Below are 15,608 nucleotides of genomic sequence, written 5' to 3'. Positions count from 1 at the left end.
GTTTGGGCCTGGTTAGTACTTGGATGGGAGACCACCTGGGAATACCAGGTGCTGTAAGCCTATTAGATTTAATTATCAAGCTAAATAGGTTTGGGCCAGGTTAATACTTGTATGGGAGACAGCTTGGGAATACCAGGTGCTGTGTGACTTTTATAGTTGAGTTGCTGTTTACATTCAATTAGCAAGCTTAAATGTGTTCTGCAAAAAAACTAGCAATTTCTGTTGTTCAGGTTTTGTTCTTGTTATAATTAGATAATCTTTGCATTGTTTTATGGCTTACGGCCACACCAGCCTGAAAACGCCCGATTTCATTTGACCTAGGAAGCTAAATAGGTTTAGGCCAGGTTAATACTTGTATGGGAGACAGCTTGGGAATACCAGGTGCTGTGTGACTTTTATAGTTGAGTTGCTGTTTACATTCAATTAGCAAGCTTAAATGTGTTCTGCAAAAAAACTAGCAATTTCTGTTGTTCAGGTTTTGCTCTTGTTATAATTAGATAATCTTTGCATTGTTTTATGGCTTACGGCCACACCAGCCTGAAAACGCCCGATTTCATTTGACCTAGGAAGCTAAATAGGTTTAGGCCAGGTTAATACTTGTATGGGAGACAGCTTGGGAATACCAGGTGCTGTGTGACTTTTATAGTTGAGTTGCTATTTACATTCAATTAGCAAGCTTAAAGGTGTTCTGCAAAAAAAACTAGCAATGTCTGTTGTTCAGGTTTTGCTCTCATTATAAATAGGTCATCTTTGCATTCTTTTACGGCTTACGGCCACACCAGCCTGAAAACGCCCGATCTCATTTGACCTCGGAAGCTAAGCTCGTTTGGGCCTGGTTAGTACTTGGATGGGAGACCACCTGGGAATACCAGGTGCTGTAAGCCAATTAGATTTAATTATCAAGCTTAAATGTGTTCTGCAAAAAAACTAGCAATTTCTGTTGTTCAGGTTTTGCTCTTGTTATAATTAGATAATCTTTGCATTGTTTTATGGCTTACGGCCACACCAGCCTGAAAACGCCCGATCTCATTTGACCTAGGAAGCTAAATAGGTTTGGGCCAGGTTAATACTTGTATGGGAGACAGCTTGGGAATACCAGGTGCTGTGTGACTTTTATAGTTGAGTTGCTGTTTACATTCAATTAGCAAGCTTAAATGTGTTCTGCAAAAAAACTAGCAATTTCTGTTGTTCAGGTTTTGCTCTTGTTATAATTAGATAATCTTTGCATTGTTTTATGGCTTGCGGCCACACCAGCCTGAAAACGCCCGATCTCATTTGACCTCGGAAGCTAAATAGGTTTTGGCCAGGTTAATACTTGTATGGGGGACAGCTTGGGAATACCAGGTGCTGTGTGACTTTTATAGTTGAGTTGCTATTTACATTCAATTAGCAAGCTTAAAGGTGTTCTGCAAAACAAACTAGCAATGTCTGTTGTTCAGGTTTTGCTCTCATTATAAATAGGTCATCTTTGCATTCTTTTACGGCTTACGGCCACACCAGCCTGAAAACGCTCCGATCTCATTTGACCTCGGAAGCTAAGCTCGTTTGGGCCTGGTTAGTACTTGGATGGGAGACCACCTGGGAATACCAGGTGCTGTAAGCCAATTAGATTTAATTATCAAGCTTAAATGTGTTCTGCAAAAAAACTAGCAATTTCTGTTGTTCAGGTTTTGCTCTTGTTATAATTAGATAATCTTTGCATTGTTTTATGGCTTACGGCCACACCAGCCTGAAAACGCCCGATTTCATTTGACCTAGGAAGCTAAATAGGTTTAGGCCAGGTTAATACTTGTATGGGAGACAGCTTGGGAATACCAGGTGCTGTGTGACTTTTATAGTTGAGTTGCTATTTACATTCAATTAGCAAGCTTAAAGGTGTTCTGCAAAAAAAACTAGCAATGTCTGTTGTTCAGGTTTTGCTCTCATTATAAATAGGTCATCTTTGCATTGTTTTACGGCTTACGGCCACACCAGCCTGAAAACGCCCGATCTCATTTGACCTCGGAAGCTAAGCTCGTTTGGGCCTGGTTAGTACTTGGATGGGAGACCACCTGGGAATACCAGGTGCTGTAAGCCTATTAGATTTAATTATCAAGCTAAATAGGTTTGGGCCAGGTTAATACTTGTATGGGAGACAGCTTGGGAATGCCAGGTGCTGTGTGACTTTTATAGTTGAGTTGCTGTTTACATTCAATTAGCAAGCTTAAATGTGTTCTGCAAAAAAACTAGCAATTTCTGTTGTTCAGGTTTTGCTCTTGTTATAATTAGATCATCTTTGCATTGTTTTATGGCTTACGGCCACACCAGCCTGAAAACGCCCGATTTCATTTGACCTAGGAAGCTAAATAGGTTTAGGCCAGGTTAATACTTGTATGGGAGACAGCTTGGGAATACCAGGTGCTGTGTGACTTTTATAGTTGAGTTGCTATTTACATTCAATTAGCAAGCTTAAAGGTGTTCTGCAAAAAAAACTAGCAATGTCTGTTGTTCAGGTTTTGCTCTCATTATAAATAGGTCATCTTTGCATTGTTTTACGGCTTACGGCCACACCAGCCTGAAAACGCCCGATCTCATTTGACCTCGGAAGCTAAGCTCGTTTGGGCCTGGTTAGTACTTGGATGGGAGACCACCTGGGAATACCAGGTGCTGTAAGCCTATTAGATTTAATTATCAAGCTAAATAGGTTTGGGCCAGGTTAATACTTGTATGGGAGACAGCTTGGGAATACCAGGTGCTGTGTGACTTTTATAGTTGAGTTGCTGTTTACATTCAATTAGCAAGCTTAAATGTGTTCTGCAAAAAAACTAGCAATTTCTGTTGTTCAGGTTTTGTTCTTGTTATAATTAGATAATCTTTGCATTGTTTTATGGCTTACGGCCACACCAGCCTGAAAACGCCCGATTTCATTTGACCTAGGAAGCTAAATAGGTTTAGGCCAGGTTAATACTTGTATGGGAGACAGCTTGGGAATACCAGGTGCTGTGTGACTTTTATAGTTGAGTTGCTGTTTACATTCAATTAGCAAGCTTAAATGTGTTCTGCAAAAAAACTAGCAATTTCTGTTGTTCAGGTTTTGCTCTTGTTATAATTAGATAATCTTTGCATTGTTTTATGGCTTACGGCCACACCAGCCTGAAAACGCCCGATTTCATTTGACCTAGGAAGCTAAATAGGTTTAGGCCAGGTTAATACTTGTATGGGAGACAGCTTGGGAATACCAGGTGCTGTGTGACTTTTATAGTTGAGTTGCTATTTACATTCAATTAGCAAGCTTAAAGGTGTTCTGCAAAAAAAACTAGCAATGTCTGTTGTTCAGGTTTTGCTCTCATTATAAATAGGTCATCTTTGCATTCTTTTACGGCTTACGGCCACACCAGCCTGAAAACGCCCGATCTCATTTGACCTCGGAAGCTAAGCTCGTTTGGGCCTGGTTAGTACTTGGATGGGAGACCACCTGGGAATACCAGGTGCTGTAAGCCAATTAGATTTAATTATCAAGCTTAAATGTGTTCTGCAAAAAAACTAGCAATTTCTGTTGTTCAGGTTTTGCTCTTGTTATAATTAGATAATCTTTGCATTGTTTTATGGCTTACGGCCACACCAGCCTGAAAACGCCCGATCTCATTTGACCTAGGAAGCTAAATAGGTTTGGGCCAGGTTAATACTTGTATGGGAGACAGCTTGGGAATACCAGGTGCTGTGTGACTTTTATAGTTGAGTTGCTGTTTACATTCAATTAGCAAGCTTAAATGTGTTCTGCAAAAAAACTAGCAATTTCTGTTGTTCAGGTTTTGCTCTTGTTATAATTAGATAATCTTTGCATTGTTTTATGGCTTGCGGCCACACCAGCCTGAAAACGCCCGATCTCATTTGACCTCGGAAGCTAAATAGGTTTTGGCCAGGTTAATACTTGTATGGGGGACAGCTTGGGAATACCAGGTGCTGTGTGACTTTTATAGTTGAGTTGCTATTTACATTCAATTAGCAAGCTTAAAGGTGTTCTGCAAAACAAACTAGCAATGTCTGTTGTTCAGGTTTTGCTCTCATTATAAATAGGTCATCTTTGCATTCTTTTACGGCTTACGGCCACACCAGCCTGAAAACGCCCGATCTCATTTGACCTCGGAAGCTAAGCTCGTTTGGGCCTGGTTAGTACTTGGATGGGAGACCACCTGGGAATACCAGGTGCTGTAAGCCAATTAGATTTAATTATCAAGCTTAAATGTGTTCTGCAAAAAAACTAGCAATTTCTGTTGTTCAGGTTTTGCTCTTGTTATAATTAGATCATCTTTGCATTGTTTTATGGCTTACGGCCACACCAGCCTGAAAACGCCCGATTTCATTTGACCTAGGAAGCTAAATAGGTTTAGGCCAGGTTAATACTTGTATGGGAGACAGCTTGGGAATACCAGGTGCTGTGTGACTTTTATAGTTGAGTTGCTATTTACATTCAATTAGCAAGCTTAAAGGTGTTCTGCAAAAAAAACTAGCAATGTCTGTTGTTCAGGTTTTGCTCTCATTATAAATAGGTCATCTTTGCATTGTTTTACGGCTTACGGCCACACCAGCCTGAAAACGCCCGATCTCATTTGACCTCGGAAGCTAAGCTCGTTTGGGCCTGGTTAGTACTTGGATGGGAGACCACCTGGGAATACCAGGTGCTGTAAGCCTATTAGATTTAATTATCAAGCTAAATAGGTTTGGGCCAGGTTAATACTTGTATGGGAGACAGCTTGGGAATACCAGGTGCTGTGTGACTTTTATAGTTGAGTTGCTGTTTACATTCAATTAGCAAGCTTAAATGTGTTCTGCAAAAAAACTAGCAATTTCTGTTGTTCAGGTTTTGTTCTTGTTATAATTAGATAATCTTTGCATTGTTTTATGGCTTACGGCCACACCAGCCTGAAAACGCCCGATTTCATTTGACCTAGGAAGCTAAATAGGTTTAGGCCAGGTTAATACTTGTATGGGAGACAGCTTGGGAATACCAGGTGCTGTGTGACTTTTATAGTTGAGTTGCTGTTTACATTCAATTAGCAAGCTTAAATGTGTTCTGCAAAAAAACTAGCAATTTCTGTTGTTCAGGTTTTGCTCTTGTTATAATTAGATAATCTTTGCATTGTTTTATGGCTTACGGCCACACCAGCCTGAAAACGCCCGATTTCATTTGACCTAGGAAGCTAAATAGGTTTAGGCCAGGTTAATACTTGTATGGGAGACAGCTTGGGAATACCAGGTGCTGTGTGACTTTTATAGTTGAGTTGCTATTTACATTCAATTAGCAAGCTTAAAGGTGTTCTGCAAAAAAAACTAGCAATGTCTGTTGTTCAGGTTTTGCTCTCATTATAAATAGGTCATCTTTGCATTCTTTTACGGCTTACGGCCACACCAGCCTGAAAACGCCCGATCTCATTTGACCTCGGAAGCTAAGCTCGTTTGGGCCTGGTTAGTACTTGGATGGGAGACCACCTGGGAATACCAGGTGCTGTAAGCCAATTAGATTTAATTATCAAGCTTAAATGTGTTCTGCAAAAAAACTAGCAATTTCTGTTGTTCAGGTTTTGCTCTTGTTATAATTAGATAATCTTTGCATTGTTTTATGGCTTACGGCCACACCAGCCTGAAAACGCCCGATCTCATTTGACCTAGGAAGCTAAATAGGTTTGGGCCAGGTTAATACTTGTATGGGAGACAGCTTGGGAATACCAGGTGCTGTGTGACTTTTATAGTTGAGTTGCTGTTTACATTCAATTAGCAAGCTTAAATGTGTTCTGCAAAAAAACTAGCAATTTCTGTTGTTCAGGTTTTGCTCTTGTTATAATTAGATAATCTTTGCATTGTTTTATGGCTTGCGGCCACACCAGCCTGAAAACGCCCGATCTCATTTGACCTCGGAAGCTAAATAGGTTTTGGCCAGGTTAATACTTGTATGGGGGACAGCTTGGGAATACCAGGTGCTGTGTGACTTTTATAGTTGAGTTGCTATTTACATTCAATTAGCAAGCTTAAAGGTGTTCTGCAAAACAAACTAGCAATGTCTGTTGTTCAGGTTTTGCTCTCATTATAAATAGGTCATCTTTGCATTCTTTTACGGCTTACGGCCACACCAGCCTGAAAACGCCCGATCTCATTTGACCTCGGAAGCTAAGCTCGTTTGGGCCTGGTTAGTACTTGGATGGGAGACCACCTGGGAATACCAGGTGCTGTAAGCCAATTAGATTTAATTATCAAGCTTAAATGTGTTCTGCAAAAAAACTAGCAATTTCTGTTGTTCAGGTTTTGCTCTTGTTATAATTAGATCATCTTTGCATTGTTTTATGGCTTACGGCCACACCAGCCTGAAAACGCCCGATTTCATTTGACCTAGGAAGCTAAATAGGTTTAGGCCAGGTTAATACTTGTATGGGAGACAGCTTGGGAATACCAGGTGCTGTGTGACTTTTATAGTTGAGTTGCTATTTACATTCAATTAGCAAGCTTAAAGGTGTTCTGCAAAAAAAACTAGCAATGTCTGTTGTTCAGGTTTTGCTCTCATTATAAATAGGTCATCTTTGCATTGTTTTACGGCTTACGGCCACACCAGCCTGAAAACGCCCGATCTCATTTGACCTCGGAAGCTAAGCTCGTTTGGGCCTGGTTAGTACTTGGATGGGAGACCACCTGGGAATACCAGGTGCTGTAAGCCTATTAGATTTAATTATCAAGCTAAATAGGTTTGGGCCAGGTTAATACTTGTATGGGAGACAGCTTGGGAATGCCAGGTGCTGTGTGACTTTTATAGTTGAGTTGCTGTTTACATTCAATTAGCAAGCTTAAATGTGTTCTGCAAAAAAACTAGCAATTTCTGTTGTTCAGGTTTTGCTCTTGTTATAATTAGATCATCTTTGCATTGTTTTATGGCTTACGGCCACACCAGCCTGAAAACGCCCGATTTCATTTGACCTAGGAAGCTAAATAGGTTTAGGCCAGGTTAATACTTGTATGGGAGACAGCTTGGGAATACCAGGTGCTGTGTGACTTTTATAGTTGAGTTGCTATTTACATTCAATTAGCAAGCTTAAAGGTGTTCTGCAAAAAAAACTAGCAATGTCTGTTGTTCAGGTTTTGCTCTCATTATAAATAGGTCATCTTTGCATTGTTTTACGGCTTACGGCCACACCAGCCTGAAAACGCCCGATCTCATTTGACCTCGGAAGCTAAGCTCGTTTGGGCCTGGTTAGTACTTGGATGGGAGACCACCTGGGAATACCAGGTGCTGTAAGCCTATTAGATTTAATTATCAAGCTAAATAGGTTTGGGCCAGGTTAATACTTGTATGGGAGACAGCTTGGGAATACCAGGTGCTGTGTGACTTTTATAGTTGAGTTGCTGTTTACATTCAATTAGCAAGCTTAAATGTGTTCTGCAAAAAAACTAGCAATTTCTGTTGTTCAGGTTTTGTTCTTGTTATAATTAGATAATCTTTGCATTGTTTTATGGCTTACGGCCACACCAGCCTGAAAACGCCCGATTTCATTTGACCTAGGAAGCTAAATAGGTTTAGGCCAGGTTAATACTTGTATGGGAGACAGCTTGGGAATACCAGGTGCTGTGTGACTTTTATAGTTGAGTTGCTGTTTACATTCAATTAGCAAGCTTAAATGTGTTCTGCAAAAAAACTAGCAATTTCTGTTGTTCAGGTTTTGCTCTTGTTATAATTAGATAATCTTTGCATTGTTTTATGGCTTACGGCCACACCAGCCTGAAAACGCCCGATTTCATTTGACCTAGGAAGCTAAATAGGTTTAGGCCAGGTTAATACTTGTATGGGAGACAGCTTGGGAATACCAGGTGCTGTGTGACTTTTATAGTTGAGTTGCTATTTACATTCAATTAGCAAGCTTAAAGGTGTTCTGCAAAAAAACTAGCAATGTCTGTTGTTCAGGTTTTGCTCTCATTATAAATAGGTCATCTTTGCATTCTTTTACGGCTTACGGCCACACCAGCCTGAAAACGCCCGATCTCATTTGACCTCGGAAGCTAAGCTCGTTTGGGCCTGGTTAGTACTTGGATGGGAGACCACCTGGGAATACCAGGTGCTGTAAGCCAATTAGATTTAATTATCAAGCTTAAATGTGTTCTGCAAAAAAACTAGCAATTTCTGTTGTTCAGGTTTTGCTCTTGTTATAATTAGATAATCTTTGCATTGTTTTATGGCTTACGGCCACACCAGCCTGAAAACGCCCGATCTCATTTGACCTAGGAAGCTAAATAGGTTTGGGCCAGGTTAATACTTGTATGGGAGACAGCTTGGGAATACCAGGTGCTGTGTGACTTTTATAGTTGAGTTGCTGTTTACATTCAATTAGCAAGCTTAAATGTGTTCTGCAAAAAAACTAGCAATTTCTGTTGTTCAGGTTTTGCTCTTGTTATAATTAGATAATCTTTGCATTGTTTTATGGCTTGCGGCCACACCAGCCTGAAAACGCCCGATCTCATTTGACCTCGGAAGCTAAATAGGTTTTGGCCAGGTTAATACTTGTATGGGGGACAGCTTGGGAATACCAGGTGCTGTGTGACTTTTATAGTTGAGTTGCTATTTACATTCAATTAGCAAGCTTAAAGGTGTTCTGCAAAACAAACTAGCAATGTCTGTTGTTCAGGTTTTGCTCTCATTATAAATAGGTCATCTTTGCATTCTTTTACGGCTTACGGCCACACCAGCCTGAAAACGCCCGATCTCATTTGACCTCGGAAGCTAAGCTCGTTTGGGCCTGGTTAGTACTTGGATGGGAGACCACCTGGGAATACCAGGTGCTGTAAGCCAATTAGATTTAATTATCAAGCTTAAATGTGTTCTGCAAAAAAACTAGCAATTTCTGTTGTTCAGGTTTTGCTCTTGTTATAATTAGATAATCTTTGCATTGTTTTATGGCTTACGGCCACACCAGCCTGAAAACGCCCGATTTCATTTGACCTAGGAAGCTAAATAGGTTTAGGCCAGGTTAATACTTGTATGGGAGACAGCTTGGGAATACCAGGTGCTGTGTGACTTTTATAGTTGAGTTGCTATTTACATTCAATTAGCAAGCTTAAAGGTGTTCTGCAAAAAAAACTAGCAATGTCTGTTGTTCAGGTTTTGCTCTCATTATAAATAGGTCATCTTTGCATTGTTTTACGGCTTACGGCCACACCAGCCTGAAAACGCCCGATCTCATTTGACCTCGGAAGCTAAGCTCGTTTGGGCCTGGTTAGTACTTGGATGGGAGACCACCTGGGAATACCAGGTGCTGTAAGCCTATTAGATTTAATTATCAAGCTAAATAGGTTTGGGCCAGGTTAATACTTGTATGGGAGACAGCTTGGGAATGCCAGGTGCTGTGTGACTTTTATAGTTGAGTTGCTGTTTACATTCAATTAGCAAGCTTAAATGTGTTCTGCAAAAAAACTAGCAATTTCTGTTGTTCAGGTTTTGCTCTTGTTATAATTAGATCATCTTTGCATTGTTTTATGGCTTACGGCCACACCAGCCTGAAAACGCCCGATTTCATTTGACCTAGGAAGCTAAATAGGTTTAGGCCAGGTTAATACTTGTATGGGAGACAGCTTGGGAATACCAGGTGCTGTGTGACTTTTATAGTTGAGTTGCTATTTACATTCAATTAGCAAGCTTAAAGGTGTTCTGCAAAAAAAACTAGCAATGTCTGTTGTTCAGGTTTTGCTCTCATTATAAATAGGTCATCTTTGCATTGTTTTACGGCTTACGGCCACACCAGCCTGAAAACGCCCGATCTCATTTGACCTCGGAAGCTAAGCTCGTTTGGGCCTGGTTAGTACTTGGATGGGAGACCACCTGGGAATACCAGGTGCTGTAAGCCTATTAGATTTAATTATCAAGCTAAATAGGTTTGGGCCAGGTTAATACTTGTATGGGAGACAGCTTGGGAATACCAGGTGCTGTGTGACTTTTATAGTTGAGTTGCTGTTTACATTCAATTAGCAAGCTTAAATGTGTTCTGCAAAAAAACTAGCAATTTCTGTTGTTCAGGTTTTGTTCTTGTTATAATTAGATAATCTTTGCATTGTTTTATGGCTTACGGCCACACCAGCCTGAAAACGCCCGATTTCATTTGACCTAGGAAGCTAAATAGGTTTAGGCCAGGTTAATACTTGTATGGGAGACAGCTTGGGAATACCAGGTGCTGTGTGACTTTTATAGTTGAGTTGCTGTTTACATTCAATTAGCAAGCTTAAATGTGTTCTGCAAAAAAACTAGCAATTTCTGTTGTTCAGGTTTTGCTCTTGTTATAATTAGATAATCTTTGCATTGTTTTATGGCTTACGGCCACACCAGCCTGAAAACGCCCGATTTCATTTGACCTAGGAAGCTAAATAGGTTTAGGCCAGGTTAATACTTGTATGGGAGACAGCTTGGGAATACCAGGTGCTGTGTGACTTTTATAGTTGAGTTGCTATTTACATTCAATTAGCAAGCTTAAAGGTGTTCTGCAAAAAAAACTAGCAATGTCTGTTGTTCAGGTTTTGCTCTCATTATAAATAGGTCATCTTTGCATTCTTTTACGGCTTACGGCCACACCAGCCTGAAAACGCCCGATCTCATTTGACCTCGGAAGCTAAGCTCGTTTGGGCCTGGTTAGTACTTGGATGGGAGACCACCTGGGAATACCAGGTGCTGTAAGCCAATTAGATTTAATTATCAAGCTTAAATGTGTTCTGCAAAAAAACTAGCAATTTCTGTTGTTCAGGTTTTGCTCTTGTTATAATTAGATAATCTTTGCATTGTTTTATGGCTTACGGCCACACCAGCCTGAAAACGCCCGATCTCATTTGACCTAGGAAGCTAAATAGGTTTGGGCCAGGTTAATACTTGTATGGGAGACAGCTTGGGAATACCAGGTGCTGTGTGACTTTTATAGTTGAGTTGCTGTTTACATTCAATTAGCAAGCTTAAATGTGTTCTGCAAAAAAACTAGCAATTTCTGTTGTTCAGGTTTTGCTCTTGTTATAATTAGATAATCTTTGCATTGTTTTATGGCTTGCGGCCACACCAGCCTGAAAACGCCCGATCTCATTTGACCTCGGAAGCTAAATAGGTTTTGGCCAGGTTAATACTTGTATGGGGGACAGCTTGGGAATACCAGGTGCTGTGTGACTTTTATAGTTGAGTTGCTATTTACATTCAATTAGCAAGCTTAAAGGTGTTCTGCAAAACAAACTAGCAATGTCTGTTGTTCAGGTTTTGCTCTCATTATAAATAGGTCATCTTTGCATTCTTTTACGGCTTACGGCCACACCAGCCTGAAAACGCCCGATCTCATTTGACCTCGGAAGCTAAGCTCGTTTGGGCCTGGTTAGTACTTGGATGGGAGACCACCTGGGAATACCAGGTGCTGTAAGCCAATTAGATTTAATTATCAAGCTTAAATGTGTTCTGCAAAAAAACTAGCAATTTCTGTTGTTCAGGTTTTGCTCTTGTTATAATTAGATAATCTTTGCATTGTTTTATGGCTTACGGCCACACCAGCCTGAAAACGCCCGATTTCATTTGACCTAGGAAGCTAAATAGGTTTAAGCCAGGTTAATACTTGTATGGGAGACAGCTTGGGAATACCAGGTGCTGTGTGACTTTTATAGTTGAGTTGCTGTTTACATTCAATTAGCAAGCTTAAATGTGTTCTGCAAAAAAACTAGCAATTTCTGTTGTTCAGGTTTTGCTCTTGTTATAATTAGATAATCTTTGCATTGTTTTATGGCTTACGGCCACACCAGCCTGAAAACGCCCGATTTCATTTGACCTAGGAAGCTAAATAGGTTTAGGCCAGGTTAATACTTGTATGGGAGACAGCTTGGGAATACCAGGTGCTGTGACTTTTATAGTTGAGTTGCTATTTACATTCAATTAGCAAGCTTAAAGGTGTTCTGCAAAAAAAACTAGCAATGTCTGTTGTTCAGGTTTTGCTCTCATTATAAATAGGTCATCTTTGCATTCTTTTACGGCTTACGGCCACACCAGCCTGAAAACGCCCGATCTCATTTGACCTCGGAAGCTAAGCTCGTTTGGGCCTGGTTAGTACTTGGATGGGAGACCACCTGGGAATACCAGGTGCTGTAAGCCAATTAGATTTAATTATCAAGCTTAAATGTGTTCTGCAAAAAAACTAGCAATTTCTGTTGTTCAGGTTTTGCTCTTGTTATAATTAGATAATCTTTGCATTGTTTTATGGCTTACGGCCACACCAGCCTGAAAACGCCCGATCTCATTTGACCTAGGAAGCTAAATAGGTTTGGGCCAGGTTAATACTTGTATGGGAGACAGCTTGGGAATACCAGGTGCTGTGTGACTTTTATAGTTGAGTTGCTGTTTACATTCAATTAGCAAGCTTAAATGTGTTCTGCAAAAAAACTAGCAATTTCTGTTGTTCAGGTTTTGCTCTTGTTATAATTAGATAATCTTTGCATTGTTTTATGGCTTGCGGCCACACCAGCCTGAAAACGCCCGATCTCATTTGACCTCGGAAGCTAAATAGGTTTTGGCCAGGTTAATACTTGTATGGGGGACAGCTTGGGAATACCAGGTGCTGTGTGACTTTTATAGTTGAGTTGCTATTTACATTCAATTAGCAAGCTTAAAGGTGTTCTGCAAAACAAACTAGCAATGTCTGTTGTTCAGGTTTTGCTCTCATTATAAATAGGTCATCTTTGCATTCTTTTAGGGCTTACGGCCACACCAGCCTGAAAACGCCCGATCTTATTTGACCTCGGAAGCTAAGCTCGTTTGGGCCTGGTTAGTACTTGGATGGGAGACCACCTGGGAATACCAGGTGCTGTAAGCCAATTAGATTTAATTATCAAGCTTAAATGTGTTCTGCAAAAAAACTAGCAATTTCTGTTGTTCAGGTTTTGCTCTTGTTATAATTAGATAATCTTTGCATTGTTTTATGGCTTACGGCCACACCAGCCTGAAAACGCCCGATTTCATTTGACCTAGGAAGCTAAATAGGTTTAGGCCAGGTTAATACTTGTATGGGAGACAGCTTGGGAATACCAGGTGCTGTGTGACTTTTATAGTTGAGTTGCTATTTACATTCAATTAGCAAGCTTAAAGGTGTTCTGCAAAAAAAACTAGCAATGTCTGTTGTTCAGGTTTTGCTCTCATTATAAATAGGTCATCTTTGCATTGTTTTATGGCTTACGGCCACACCAGCCTGAAAACGCCCGATCTCATTTGACCTTGGAAGCTAAGCTCGTTTGGGCCTGGTTAGTACTTGGATGGGAGACCACCTGGGAATACCAGGTACTGTAAGCCTATTAGATTTAATTATCAAGCTTAAATGTGTTCTGCAAAAATCTAGCAATTTCTGTTGTTCAGGTTTTGCTCTTGTTATAATTAGATAATCTTTGCATTGTTTTATGGCTTACGGCCACACCAGCCTGAAAACGCCCGATCCTATTTGACCTAGGAAGCTAAATAGGTTTAGGCCAGGTTAATACTTGTATGGGAGACAGCTTGGGAATACCAGGTGCTGTGTGACTTTTATAGTTGAGTTGCTATTTACATTCAATTAGCAAGCTTAAAGGTGTTCTGCAAAAAAAACTAGCAATGTCTGTTGTTCAGGTTTTGCTCTCATTATAAATAGGTCATCTTTGCATTGTTTTACGGCTTACGGCCACACCAGCCTGAAAACGCCCGATCTCATTTGACCTCGGAAGCTAAGCTCGTTTGGGCCTGGTTAGTACTTGGATGGGAGACCACCTGGGAATACCAGGTGCTGTAAGCCTATTAGATTTAATTATCAAGCTAAATAGGTTTGGGCCAGGTTAATACTTGTATGGGAGACAGCTTGGGAATACCAGGTGCTGTGTGACTTTTATAGTTGAGTTGCTGTTTACATTCAATTAGCAAGCTTAAATGTGTTCTGCAAAAAAACTAGCAATTTCTGTTGTTCAGGTTTTGCTCTTGTTATAATTAGATAATCTTTGCATTGTTTTATGGCTTACGGCCACACCAGCCTGAAAACGCCCGATTTCATTTGACCTAGGAAGCTAAATAGGTTTAGGCCAGGTTAATACTTGTATGGGAGACAGCTTGGGAATACCAGGTGCTGTGTGACTTTTATAGTTGAGTTGCTATTTACATTCAATTAGCAAGCTTAAAGGTGTTCTGCAAAAAAAAAACTAGCAATGTCTGTTGTTCAGGTTTTGCTCTCATTATAAATAGGTCATCTTTGCATTGTTTTACGGCTTACGGCCACACCAGCCTGAAAACGCCCGATCTCATTTGACCTCGGAAGCTAAGCTCGTTTGGGCCTGGTTAGTACTTGGATGGGAGACCACCTGGGAATACCAGGTACTGTAAGCCTATTAGATTTAATTATCAAGCTTAAATGTGTTCTGCAAAAATCTAGCAATTTCTGTTGTTCAGGTTTTGCTCTTGTTATAATTAGATAATCTTTGCATTGTTTTATGGCTTACGGCCACACCAGCCTGAAAACGCCCGATCCTATTTGACCTAGGAAGCTAAATAGGTTTAGGCCAGGTTAATACTTGTATGGGAGACAGCTTGGGAATACCAGGTGCTGTGTGACTTTTATAGTTGAGTTGCTATTTACATTCAATTAGCAAGCTTAAAGGTGTTCTGCAAAAAAAAACTAGCAATGTCTGTTGTTCAGGTTTTGCTCTCATTATAAATAGGTCATCTTTGCATTGTTTTACGGCTTACGGCCACACCAGCCTGAAAACGCCCGATCTCATTTGACCTCGGAAGCTAAGCTCGTTTGGGCCTGGTTAGTACTTGGATGGGAGACCACCTGGGAATACCAGGTGCTGTAAGGCTATTAGATTTAATTATCAAGCTAAATAGGTTTGGGCCAGGTTAATACTTGTATGGGAGACAGCTTGGGAATGCCAGGTGCTGTGTGACTTTTATAGTTGAGTTGCTGTTTACATTCAATTAGCAAGCTTAAATGTGTTCTGCAAAAAAACTAGCAATTTCTGTTGTTCAGGTTTTGCTCTTGTTATAATTAGATCATCTTTGCATTGTTTTATGGCTTACGGCCACACCAGCCTGAAAACGCCCGATCCTATTTGACCTAGGAAGCTAAATAGGTTTAGGCCAGGTTAATACTTGTATGGGAGACAGCTTGGGAATACCAGGTGCTGTGTGACTTTTATAGTTGAGTTGCTATTTACATTCAATTAGCAAGCTTAAAGGTGTTCTGCAAAAAAAAACTAGCAATGTCTGTTGTTCAGGTTTTGCTCTCATTATAAATAGGTCATCTTTGCATTGTTTTACGGCTTACGGCCACACCAGCCTGAAAACGCCCGATCTCATTTGACCTCGGAAGCTAAGCTCGTTTGGGCCTGGTTAGTACTTGGATGGGAGACCACCTGGGAATACCAGGTGCTGTAAGGCTATTAGATTTAATTATCAAGCTAAATAGGTTTGGGCCAGGTTAATACTTGTATGGGAGACAGCTTGGGAATGCCAGGTGCTGTGTGACTTTTATAGTTGAGTTGCTGTTTACATTCAATTAGCAAGCTTAAATGTGTTCTGCAAAAAAACTAGCAATTTCTGTTGTTCAGGTTTTGCTCTTGTTATAATTAGATCA

At 40.4% G+C, this 15,608-nt stretch overlaps 24 non-coding genes and 35 pseudogenes across 24 annotated transcripts; all 59 read left to right on the top strand.

Annotated features, from left to right (window-relative positions):
- The first annotated feature begins 274 nt into the window (after positions 1–274).
- Positions 275–393, top strand: LOC143506145 (5S ribosomal RNA; annotated as a pseudogene).
- Positions 394–519: 126 nt separating this feature from the next.
- On the top strand, positions 520–638 carry LOC143506143 (5S ribosomal RNA; annotated as a pseudogene).
- Positions 639–765: 127 nt separating this feature from the next.
- LOC143505957 (5S ribosomal RNA) lies at positions 766–884 on the top strand. Its single transcript, XR_013128095.1, has one exon. It is a non-coding gene; the product is annotated as a 5S ribosomal RNA (ribosomal RNA).
- Positions 885–992: 108 nt separating this feature from the next.
- On the top strand, positions 993–1,111 carry LOC143506006 (5S ribosomal RNA; annotated as a pseudogene).
- Positions 1,112–1,237: 126 nt separating this feature from the next.
- On the top strand, positions 1,238–1,356 carry LOC143506030 (5S ribosomal RNA; annotated as a pseudogene).
- Positions 1,357–1,483: 127 nt separating this feature from the next.
- LOC143505975 (5S ribosomal RNA) lies at positions 1,484–1,603 on the top strand. The gene has a single exon (XR_013128113.1). It is a non-coding gene; the product is annotated as a 5S ribosomal RNA (ribosomal RNA).
- A 108-nt stretch (positions 1,604–1,711) lies between these two features.
- Positions 1,712–1,830, top strand: LOC143506142 (5S ribosomal RNA; annotated as a pseudogene).
- Positions 1,831–1,957: 127 nt separating this feature from the next.
- On the top strand, positions 1,958–2,076 carry LOC143505956 (5S ribosomal RNA). The gene has a single exon (XR_013128094.1). It is a non-coding gene; the product is annotated as a 5S ribosomal RNA (ribosomal RNA).
- A 214-nt stretch (positions 2,077–2,290) lies between these two features.
- LOC143506141 (5S ribosomal RNA) lies at positions 2,291–2,409 on the top strand (annotated as a pseudogene).
- A 127-nt stretch (positions 2,410–2,536) lies between these two features.
- Positions 2,537–2,655, top strand: LOC143505955 (5S ribosomal RNA). The gene has a single exon (XR_013128093.1). It is a non-coding gene; the product is annotated as a 5S ribosomal RNA (ribosomal RNA).
- A 214-nt stretch (positions 2,656–2,869) lies between these two features.
- LOC143506140 (5S ribosomal RNA) lies at positions 2,870–2,988 on the top strand (annotated as a pseudogene).
- A 126-nt stretch (positions 2,989–3,114) lies between these two features.
- LOC143506139 (5S ribosomal RNA) lies at positions 3,115–3,233 on the top strand (annotated as a pseudogene).
- Positions 3,234–3,360: 127 nt separating this feature from the next.
- On the top strand, positions 3,361–3,479 carry LOC143505954 (5S ribosomal RNA). The gene has a single exon (XR_013128092.1). It is a non-coding gene; the product is annotated as a 5S ribosomal RNA (ribosomal RNA).
- A 108-nt stretch (positions 3,480–3,587) lies between these two features.
- LOC143506004 (5S ribosomal RNA) lies at positions 3,588–3,706 on the top strand (annotated as a pseudogene).
- Positions 3,707–3,832: 126 nt separating this feature from the next.
- On the top strand, positions 3,833–3,951 carry LOC143506029 (5S ribosomal RNA; annotated as a pseudogene).
- Positions 3,952–4,078: 127 nt separating this feature from the next.
- Positions 4,079–4,197, top strand: LOC143505953 (5S ribosomal RNA). The gene has a single exon (XR_013128091.1). It is a non-coding gene; the product is annotated as a 5S ribosomal RNA (ribosomal RNA).
- A 108-nt stretch (positions 4,198–4,305) lies between these two features.
- LOC143506138 (5S ribosomal RNA) lies at positions 4,306–4,424 on the top strand (annotated as a pseudogene).
- A 127-nt stretch (positions 4,425–4,551) lies between these two features.
- On the top strand, positions 4,552–4,670 carry LOC143505952 (5S ribosomal RNA). The gene has a single exon (XR_013128090.1). It is a non-coding gene; the product is annotated as a 5S ribosomal RNA (ribosomal RNA).
- A 214-nt stretch (positions 4,671–4,884) lies between these two features.
- On the top strand, positions 4,885–5,003 carry LOC143506137 (5S ribosomal RNA; annotated as a pseudogene).
- Positions 5,004–5,129: 126 nt separating this feature from the next.
- On the top strand, positions 5,130–5,248 carry LOC143506136 (5S ribosomal RNA; annotated as a pseudogene).
- Positions 5,249–5,375: 127 nt separating this feature from the next.
- LOC143505951 (5S ribosomal RNA) lies at positions 5,376–5,494 on the top strand. Its single transcript, XR_013128089.1, has one exon. It is a non-coding gene; the product is annotated as a 5S ribosomal RNA (ribosomal RNA).
- Positions 5,495–5,602: 108 nt separating this feature from the next.
- Positions 5,603–5,721, top strand: LOC143506003 (5S ribosomal RNA; annotated as a pseudogene).
- A 126-nt stretch (positions 5,722–5,847) lies between these two features.
- On the top strand, positions 5,848–5,966 carry LOC143506027 (5S ribosomal RNA; annotated as a pseudogene).
- A 127-nt stretch (positions 5,967–6,093) lies between these two features.
- Positions 6,094–6,212, top strand: LOC143505950 (5S ribosomal RNA). The gene has a single exon (XR_013128088.1). It is a non-coding gene; the product is annotated as a 5S ribosomal RNA (ribosomal RNA).
- Positions 6,213–6,320: 108 nt separating this feature from the next.
- LOC143506135 (5S ribosomal RNA) lies at positions 6,321–6,439 on the top strand (annotated as a pseudogene).
- A 127-nt stretch (positions 6,440–6,566) lies between these two features.
- LOC143505948 (5S ribosomal RNA) lies at positions 6,567–6,685 on the top strand. Its single transcript, XR_013128086.1, has one exon. It is a non-coding gene; the product is annotated as a 5S ribosomal RNA (ribosomal RNA).
- Positions 6,686–6,899: 214 nt separating this feature from the next.
- LOC143506134 (5S ribosomal RNA) lies at positions 6,900–7,018 on the top strand (annotated as a pseudogene).
- A 127-nt stretch (positions 7,019–7,145) lies between these two features.
- Positions 7,146–7,264, top strand: LOC143505947 (5S ribosomal RNA). The gene has a single exon (XR_013128085.1). It is a non-coding gene; the product is annotated as a 5S ribosomal RNA (ribosomal RNA).
- Positions 7,265–7,478: 214 nt separating this feature from the next.
- On the top strand, positions 7,479–7,597 carry LOC143506132 (5S ribosomal RNA; annotated as a pseudogene).
- Positions 7,598–7,723: 126 nt separating this feature from the next.
- On the top strand, positions 7,724–7,842 carry LOC143506131 (5S ribosomal RNA; annotated as a pseudogene).
- A 126-nt stretch (positions 7,843–7,968) lies between these two features.
- Positions 7,969–8,087, top strand: LOC143505946 (5S ribosomal RNA). The gene has a single exon (XR_013128084.1). It is a non-coding gene; the product is annotated as a 5S ribosomal RNA (ribosomal RNA).
- A 108-nt stretch (positions 8,088–8,195) lies between these two features.
- Positions 8,196–8,314, top strand: LOC143506002 (5S ribosomal RNA; annotated as a pseudogene).
- A 126-nt stretch (positions 8,315–8,440) lies between these two features.
- LOC143506026 (5S ribosomal RNA) lies at positions 8,441–8,559 on the top strand (annotated as a pseudogene).
- A 127-nt stretch (positions 8,560–8,686) lies between these two features.
- On the top strand, positions 8,687–8,805 carry LOC143505945 (5S ribosomal RNA). Its single transcript, XR_013128083.1, has one exon. It is a non-coding gene; the product is annotated as a 5S ribosomal RNA (ribosomal RNA).
- Positions 8,806–8,913: 108 nt separating this feature from the next.
- Positions 8,914–9,032, top strand: LOC143506130 (5S ribosomal RNA; annotated as a pseudogene).
- Positions 9,033–9,159: 127 nt separating this feature from the next.
- On the top strand, positions 9,160–9,278 carry LOC143505944 (5S ribosomal RNA). The gene has a single exon (XR_013128082.1). It is a non-coding gene; the product is annotated as a 5S ribosomal RNA (ribosomal RNA).
- A 214-nt stretch (positions 9,279–9,492) lies between these two features.
- On the top strand, positions 9,493–9,611 carry LOC143506129 (5S ribosomal RNA; annotated as a pseudogene).
- Positions 9,612–9,738: 127 nt separating this feature from the next.
- On the top strand, positions 9,739–9,857 carry LOC143505942 (5S ribosomal RNA). Its single transcript, XR_013128081.1, has one exon. It is a non-coding gene; the product is annotated as a 5S ribosomal RNA (ribosomal RNA).
- A 214-nt stretch (positions 9,858–10,071) lies between these two features.
- LOC143506128 (5S ribosomal RNA) lies at positions 10,072–10,190 on the top strand (annotated as a pseudogene).
- A 126-nt stretch (positions 10,191–10,316) lies between these two features.
- LOC143506127 (5S ribosomal RNA) lies at positions 10,317–10,435 on the top strand (annotated as a pseudogene).
- Positions 10,436–10,562: 127 nt separating this feature from the next.
- LOC143505941 (5S ribosomal RNA) lies at positions 10,563–10,681 on the top strand. The gene has a single exon (XR_013128080.1). It is a non-coding gene; the product is annotated as a 5S ribosomal RNA (ribosomal RNA).
- Positions 10,682–10,789: 108 nt separating this feature from the next.
- Positions 10,790–10,908, top strand: LOC143506001 (5S ribosomal RNA; annotated as a pseudogene).
- A 126-nt stretch (positions 10,909–11,034) lies between these two features.
- On the top strand, positions 11,035–11,153 carry LOC143506025 (5S ribosomal RNA; annotated as a pseudogene).
- A 127-nt stretch (positions 11,154–11,280) lies between these two features.
- LOC143505940 (5S ribosomal RNA) lies at positions 11,281–11,399 on the top strand. The gene has a single exon (XR_013128079.1). It is a non-coding gene; the product is annotated as a 5S ribosomal RNA (ribosomal RNA).
- Positions 11,400–11,752: 353 nt separating this feature from the next.
- LOC143506147 (5S ribosomal RNA) lies at positions 11,753–11,871 on the top strand (annotated as a pseudogene).
- A 125-nt stretch (positions 11,872–11,996) lies between these two features.
- On the top strand, positions 11,997–12,115 carry LOC143505939 (5S ribosomal RNA). The gene has a single exon (XR_013128078.1). It is a non-coding gene; the product is annotated as a 5S ribosomal RNA (ribosomal RNA).
- A 108-nt stretch (positions 12,116–12,223) lies between these two features.
- On the top strand, positions 12,224–12,342 carry LOC143506000 (5S ribosomal RNA; annotated as a pseudogene).
- Positions 12,343–12,468: 126 nt separating this feature from the next.
- On the top strand, positions 12,469–12,587 carry LOC143506024 (5S ribosomal RNA; annotated as a pseudogene).
- Positions 12,588–12,714: 127 nt separating this feature from the next.
- Positions 12,715–12,833, top strand: LOC143505972 (5S ribosomal RNA). Its single transcript, XR_013128110.1, has one exon. It is a non-coding gene; the product is annotated as a 5S ribosomal RNA (ribosomal RNA).
- Positions 12,834–12,941: 108 nt separating this feature from the next.
- Positions 12,942–13,060, top strand: LOC143506126 (5S ribosomal RNA; annotated as a pseudogene).
- A 127-nt stretch (positions 13,061–13,187) lies between these two features.
- Positions 13,188–13,306, top strand: LOC143505977 (5S ribosomal RNA). Its single transcript, XR_013128115.1, has one exon. It is a non-coding gene; the product is annotated as a 5S ribosomal RNA (ribosomal RNA).
- A 107-nt stretch (positions 13,307–13,413) lies between these two features.
- Positions 13,414–13,532, top strand: LOC143506044 (5S ribosomal RNA; annotated as a pseudogene).
- A 127-nt stretch (positions 13,533–13,659) lies between these two features.
- Positions 13,660–13,778, top strand: LOC143505938 (5S ribosomal RNA). The gene has a single exon (XR_013128077.1). It is a non-coding gene; the product is annotated as a 5S ribosomal RNA (ribosomal RNA).
- Positions 13,779–13,992: 214 nt separating this feature from the next.
- LOC143506125 (5S ribosomal RNA) lies at positions 13,993–14,111 on the top strand (annotated as a pseudogene).
- A 129-nt stretch (positions 14,112–14,240) lies between these two features.
- On the top strand, positions 14,241–14,359 carry LOC143505963 (5S ribosomal RNA). The gene has a single exon (XR_013128101.1). It is a non-coding gene; the product is annotated as a 5S ribosomal RNA (ribosomal RNA).
- A 107-nt stretch (positions 14,360–14,466) lies between these two features.
- On the top strand, positions 14,467–14,585 carry LOC143506043 (5S ribosomal RNA; annotated as a pseudogene).
- A 128-nt stretch (positions 14,586–14,713) lies between these two features.
- On the top strand, positions 14,714–14,832 carry LOC143505969 (5S ribosomal RNA). The gene has a single exon (XR_013128107.1). It is a non-coding gene; the product is annotated as a 5S ribosomal RNA (ribosomal RNA).
- A 214-nt stretch (positions 14,833–15,046) lies between these two features.
- Positions 15,047–15,165, top strand: LOC143506042 (5S ribosomal RNA; annotated as a pseudogene).
- Positions 15,166–15,293: 128 nt separating this feature from the next.
- Positions 15,294–15,412, top strand: LOC143505968 (5S ribosomal RNA). The gene has a single exon (XR_013128106.1). It is a non-coding gene; the product is annotated as a 5S ribosomal RNA (ribosomal RNA).
- The last annotated feature ends 196 nt before the right edge of the window (positions 15,413–15,608 follow it).

Source organism: Brachyhypopomus gauderio, unplaced genomic scaffold (assembly GCF_052324685.1).
Source record: "Brachyhypopomus gauderio isolate BG-103 unplaced genomic scaffold, BGAUD_0.2 sc422, whole genome shotgun sequence".
Classification (NCBI taxonomy): Eukaryota; Metazoa; Chordata; class Actinopteri; order Gymnotiformes; family Hypopomidae; genus Brachyhypopomus; species Brachyhypopomus gauderio.
Note: the sequence above shows the minus strand (reverse complement) of the source record. Positions and strands in the feature narration are given on the sequence as shown.